This window comes from Sinocyclocheilus rhinocerous, unplaced genomic scaffold, assembly GCF_001515625.1.
Source record: "Sinocyclocheilus rhinocerous isolate Xijiao unplaced genomic scaffold, SAMN03320098_v1.1 scaffold2378, whole genome shotgun sequence".
Classification (NCBI taxonomy): Eukaryota; Metazoa; Chordata; class Actinopteri; order Cypriniformes; family Cyprinidae; genus Sinocyclocheilus; species Sinocyclocheilus rhinocerous.
The window spans coordinates 122562-128737 of NW_015655570.1; the positions used below are offsets into that span (position 1 = coordinate 122562).

General features: G+C 36.1%; 2 protein-coding genes across 2 annotated transcripts in view; one reads left to right on the forward strand and one right to left on the reverse strand.

Annotated features, from left to right (window-relative positions):
• Positions 1-1720, reverse strand: part of LOC107718497 (centromere protein F-like) — a 25247-nt gene extending 23527 nt beyond the window's left edge. Inside the window, exon 1 of the mRNA XM_016525596.1 lies at positions 1443-1720. The gene's annotated coding sequence lies outside the window, so the exon portion shown is untranslated. The remainder of the gene's footprint in view (positions 1-1442) is intronic.
• Positions 1721-4235: 2515 nt separating this feature from the next.
• Positions 4236-6176, forward strand: part of LOC107718484 (protein RD3) — a 4171-nt gene continuing 2230 nt past the window's right edge. The window contains exon 1 of the mRNA XM_016525572.1: positions 4236-4407. The gene's annotated coding sequence lies outside the window, so the exon portion shown is untranslated. The remainder of the gene's footprint in view (positions 4408-6176) is intronic.

A 6176-nucleotide genomic window follows, 5' to 3' on the forward strand; every position in this document is an offset into this window, starting at 1 on the left:
AAATAAAAGCTTGCACATGGATCCGCACGTCTCACGTCTTGTCAGCCCCGTAACAAATGCATTCATATCATCGGGCAAGAAATTTATCATTACCTTAAACTCTACCTTTTTCCTTTTCTCCTGTTGTCTTTCCCTTTCACTTTCCGAACCAGAAAGTTGATTCCATTTTTTTTTCCTTTTCCGATTTTCTACTATGTTCCAATTTCCATTTTTACCTCCTTTCTCCCCGCCAATACATTCATCCTCTATGTCCAGCTCACTTCCTGATCCTACGTCACTTCCTTCCATCTCTGCTCCAGTCACACCCTAGTGTCACCAAGCGCCCTCGTCGTCTACTTCACTTTGTCAGGCAGTTCCTATTTAAGAGATTTCTTGATTGCGAACAGGTGTGGCAGTAATCAGGCCTGGGTGTGGCTAGAGAAATTGAACTCAGGTGTGATAAACCGCAGTTTTAAGAGGGGGGCAAACACTTCTTCACACAGGGTCATGTAGTTTTGGATTTTGTTTTCCTTTAATAATAAAAACCTTCATTTAAAAACTGCATGTTGTGTTATCTTTTACTAATATTTAAATTTGTTTGATGATCTGAAACATTAAAGTGTGACAAACATGCAAAAAAATAAGAAATCAGGAAGGGGGCCAACACTTTTTCACACCACTGTATATACAACCCACATACATAAATACATTTAATTAGTCCATGTTTGTTCTGCAAAAGAACAACATAAGGGTTGGTAAATAAAGACATTTTCATTATTGGGTGAACTATTCTTTGAAGGAAACTTACATATAATTTCACTAAAGCAAAGGTTTGGACAGTCCCACAGACAAACACACACACATAGTGAAAGTGTCTATTTACATTAACCCTCAACCTCCTGTCTTTACGTTCTCTTCTCAGTCACTAACAGCGAGAACTGGATTGCTGAAAGAAAAGAATGAGGAAAATCCGGCCCATGAATCTCTTTGAGCTGATCAACTGTGAACATCCTGGTCAGATCGCTTCATGCACCATCATTTCCATTACAAAGCATCACAGATGGTGCTTTCAAATACAGCTGACGCCAGGCTGGGTTAATAACCATGTTGGCTACCGAGACGTTCAACAACAGTCTTGCCTTACGTTTACTGTATCTACTGTATATTTACGAAAACAAACGGAATTATGAATCCTACTATGGCGAAGTCTTGGCTCATGAATATCAATTAAGCTTAGTGAATGAAGGCTGTGGAAAAGACTCAAATTAATATTCATGAGATAAATCTTCGCCGTAGTAGGATTGGTAAATTTGCTGGCGGGTTTTGAGTAAACTAGAATCTGTAGACTTTCAGCAGTGCAATAAAAATAGTTTATTTAACGTTATTTGAGAAAGATCAACGCAGACCAAAATACAGTCAGATAAAACGAAATGCTACAATGAAATCAATGTGGCATCACTCACCGGGACTTCTGATATGTTGATCTTTTTAAAACACAGCGAACTTGACGTCTTAAACCTCGTTTACGTGGCTGTTAATATAATACATCCGATATGTATATGTGTTACATGTGAGGCGTTTGACCGTTTAACGTTAACAGATAACGTTAGTCGTTATTTTAAGTCAAACCCGAGCGCACGCGGTTGCTGTGTCTCGAGCCCCTCAGAACTTGATTTGACGAGAGGCGTGCGAAGGGTCCGTGACGTTCCCAAAGAGGCGGGGCCTTGAGAGGTAACCAGAAGTGCAGTGGCACCCGCAGGTCAATGACAAGATTCACCCTTTTAATTTATTTTTTATTTAACACTGAATTAACATCAAATTAAATTATACAAAATGCTTAAAATGACCTGAGTTAACAAAATCATTAAATACTTTATCTCAGTTTGTTTTACCTCACATTATTTAAGGGGAAAAAATGTTGGTACTAATATTTTAAGTGTTATTTCCAGATCTGAAAAAGAAAATCATAGAAATTTGAGAGAAAAAAAAATTTGTTATGCTCGATCACAAACTCCTGGAAAAGTTTTTCAAATAATTAGGCTAGAAATTTGCTGGTTCTCAGCTAGCAGGGAACTTTCTCAAAACTTTGGCGAACGTTCCGACAAGGATCTCAAAGTTACGAACAAACATTCCTCCATTAACTTTAATACAACGTTCCTTCCAAGTGTCTTTAATGACGTTCTAAAGACGTTAGCACAAAAATATTATCCACCTTTTTCCTTGGTGTTAATGGAATGTTTTTCTAAATCATTTTAGCTGGGCCTTCTAAATTCGTATAACTTAAAAAAAAAGATGGTTCAAAGAACATTCAAAACTAACATTCCCATAATGTTTGCAATTACAAAATGGAACATTTCCGTAATGTTTTCTCTACCATTCAGATAAACAATGTTTATGTGAATGTTAGAGACAATGTTAAACAAAAACAACAACAACAACAACAAAAAAAACGTTTTGGACGTTTTTACTGTTCTGGACGTTTTGGGCGTTCAAAGAACATTCAGAAATAGCATTTTCATAACCTAATGAGAACGTTAGCAAAACGTTCCTAGAACATATTTTGTTAGCTGGGTTATAAGGAGTGGGAAGTGGGAACCCTCAGTTTAATAGGGGTTTAGTTTATCTGTAAACACTACAGAGATCTGTAGATATTTCTAAAGAAACAACCATTTAAAAACTGCAGAAATTAAGTACAGAAACAAGATGCACCTACATCAGCCATGCATTATGTAACACTATTAGTCACTCTCACTGGTCTACACCAGCATAAACAGCATGTAATCAGATTATCTCCATCGCCACGGCTTTCTGAGAAACGTGTAGGAGAATCCATGATCACACATATGCAGATTAAACCTCTGAAGTGCTGAATAGTGCGGAAACCATCACAGCACCTACAGTTCTGTTCGCTCTCCCTCTTTCGGTCCGATCAGACACAGACTGCTGGGTACAGATACACAATGATTAAGACAGCGTGTGCATGTAGAGTGGGTTACACAACTCCTTAAGCACCTCCGAGTAACTGATGTTACCACCTTTGGTGTCTAACTTAAAGGAATAGTTAAGACATCAATGTACATTTGCTGAAAATCTACTCAACCACAGGCCATCCAAGATGAGTTTGTTTCTTCATCGGAACAGAATTGGAGAAATGTAGCATTACATCACTGGCTCACCAACCGATCCTCTGCAGTGAATGGGTGCCGTCAGAATAAGAGACAAACAGCTGATAAAAACACCATAAGTAATCCACACCACTCCAGTCATTCAGTTAACATCTTGTAGTGAAAAGTGCTGAAACTAATAAGAAAGCTGCTGGAAAGAAATCCAACATTAATCCATCATATGAGTCCTTTATCCATAATATTGTTTTTTCCAGTGAAAAAGTTGCCTCGTCTGAATCAGGAGAGAAATATGCACAAACCAAGCACAGTTTACAACGAAAACAATCCAAAATAGTTCTAAACAAATATGTCAGTGAATTTTAAAGTGAGGAACAACAGGGGATGGACTTTTTTTTTTTTACTGGAGGAAGCGATAATATGTTATTTTGGCCATAAGGACTTTTTTATACTGGAGGAAGTGATATTATACAATCTGGGCTGTTATTTTGACCGTAAGCGACAGTTTAAAGTTAAAACATCTTAATGATGGATTTGTTTATGACAAACACACAGATTTTCACTTTATAAGACATTAATTGATGGACTGGAGTGGTGTGGATTACTTGTGGATTATTGTGATGTTTTTATCAGCTGTTTGGACTCTCATTTTGACGGCACCCATTCACTGCAGAGGATCCATTTGTTGGGCAAGTGATGTCATGCTAAACTTCTTCAAATCTGTTCAGATGAAGAAACAAACTCCAACTACATCTTGGATGGCTTGAGGGTGAGTGAGTTTTCAGCAAATTGAAATTTTGGGTAATTCTTTAATAGATCTAATGGTCATAAATTATTACAAATTAACAATTAGCTCATTGTCATTGAATTATTTTTCATTATTTTGAGACTTACGTTACTTTGTTACTCTTCACAAACTGCCATAAATGAATTCATTAGAAATTCCTTTATAATAGTCTAAAATGAACATGATGCTATACATTTAATTTCAGTGCACACATGTAGTGCATGAGGAGATATTGTGCAATCAGCTCCTGCGGATGAGCAGGAGATCACAATGTATGCAAGGTGTGTGTTCACTGAGCTACTCAGACGGCTAAATACCAGCTTGCATATTTATATAGGATTACATACGCACACATTTACAGTGTCTAAAACAGCGCAAAGGAGAGCTGTCTCATCTGGGTGCTTAGACTGGAAACCAAACCCTGGATTTTAACATTTTGGCTCTACAGTTTTTGCTTTTCAGGTCCAATTTGAAGAAATTTGACATTAAAACAGGAATATAACTCACATTATTTGAAAGGTAATATCCTTTTTTGCAACTTATAAATAAATATATATCCAGCAGATGTTATTTGCACCTCAGTATAAGTAAATTCTAATATACAGTTTGCATCCCAGATAGGCAATGATGTATAAAGCAAATACTGCTCTATTCTATTTGCACCCTTGTACTCATATGTGGATAATTATCCAAACTATTAATTGCATAGTCAACTGAATAATTATTCAAACTACAGACTATCAGGGTGCAAATATCTGCACTGTGTTGGCGGCATTATTTAGAGGAATTATAAAAAAGTGTGGACATTCAACTAAAGTTGAGTCCAAGATCAGGACACAAATAAACAAACATATAGGGGGAAAAGTGTAAATAGCTACACTCTGATATTGTAGCTCCTAATTTTTTATTTTTTTTTGTAAATGCAAATTTCATTTAGCACTGCAACAGGCCTTTAAATGTGGACCTGGGAGCAAACAGTCAGATATAAATTTAAATGCATCTATATAAACAATAAATAATCTGAGGAATCAAAAAGGAAAACAAATAAAAATCTGGGCCCGTATTCACAAAACATCTTAAGGCTAAAAGTAGCTCGTAACTCGCCGATTTAGGACAAAATCTTACAAATAATGGGCGGGTCAGTCCTAAATTTAGGACTCCTAAACTTTTGATCTAAAAGTATTTCACAAAGCATGTTAGCGCTAAAACTAGCTCCTAAATCTGTGAAACGTTAGGAGTAGTGAAGAGAACTCCTAAGTCACTAAGACCAAGCCATAAACTATCATAAAATGGCTGTTGCCTGCAATCTGCCTCGGAACGTAAACATTTTAGAAATATTCGACTATAATGAGCTTTTATAAAGGTATCACCTTTGGTTTTGAAGGTTATCCCAACTCCAAATTTTCCTTTGATTATGTCCTTCTTTTCATTAACCAGTTGGGCAAGAAGTAACAGTTGTGCCTGTGTCCAGTTTGGTTTTCTTTTACGTTTGCATGTCTTACTATTTCCACTCTGTTAATTAAAAGGCTGTCTATATACATATTCGCTAATTGTTTACAAGAAGCATACATGTAAGAGGCTGAAAATTAGCTGAGCATATACTTGTTTAATTAGTGACTCGAAGAACTTTTTTTTTATACCTCCACAAGACACAAGTGCATATGTTGCCTTGTATATCTAAAAGTGCACTTTTATTTGTTTTAAACCTAGCCAAAAAGCCCGTGAAACACAGTAGACTTTAATTATATCTATTTATTGTGAAATTACTACATTTCAGTCTCAATGTCTCCAATCCATGTTAATTTTTACCGCGAACAAAGCGCTGTCACTTTAATTCAGCGCATGCAGCACAGCAAAAATAGACTCGGTACGTAAACGATCGCTGCACTGCTGCAGACGCACCGCACCTGGAACGCACTGACGGACCGCAACCGCGTGCAGTGTGAAAGCTCTAATCCGTTAACATGGGTGCGTAAAAAAAAAACGCAACGCACACGCACTGCAGACGGAGTATGTGTGAAACAGGCGTTAGTAGTAAGATAAAATGTTTTGTGAATACCAGCGCAGTTTTCCAAATAATAAATACAACAATAAAAACATGTACAAGAAAATATTAAAATCATTAATCTATAACAACAACAATAATAATAGTAATAGCTGAATAATATTGTGATATTATAATATTACATTTAATTGTTTAGAATAATAAAATATATTATCAGTAATAATATTATCATAATAGAAAATACACATTTTTAAAATTAGTATATATATATATATATATATAT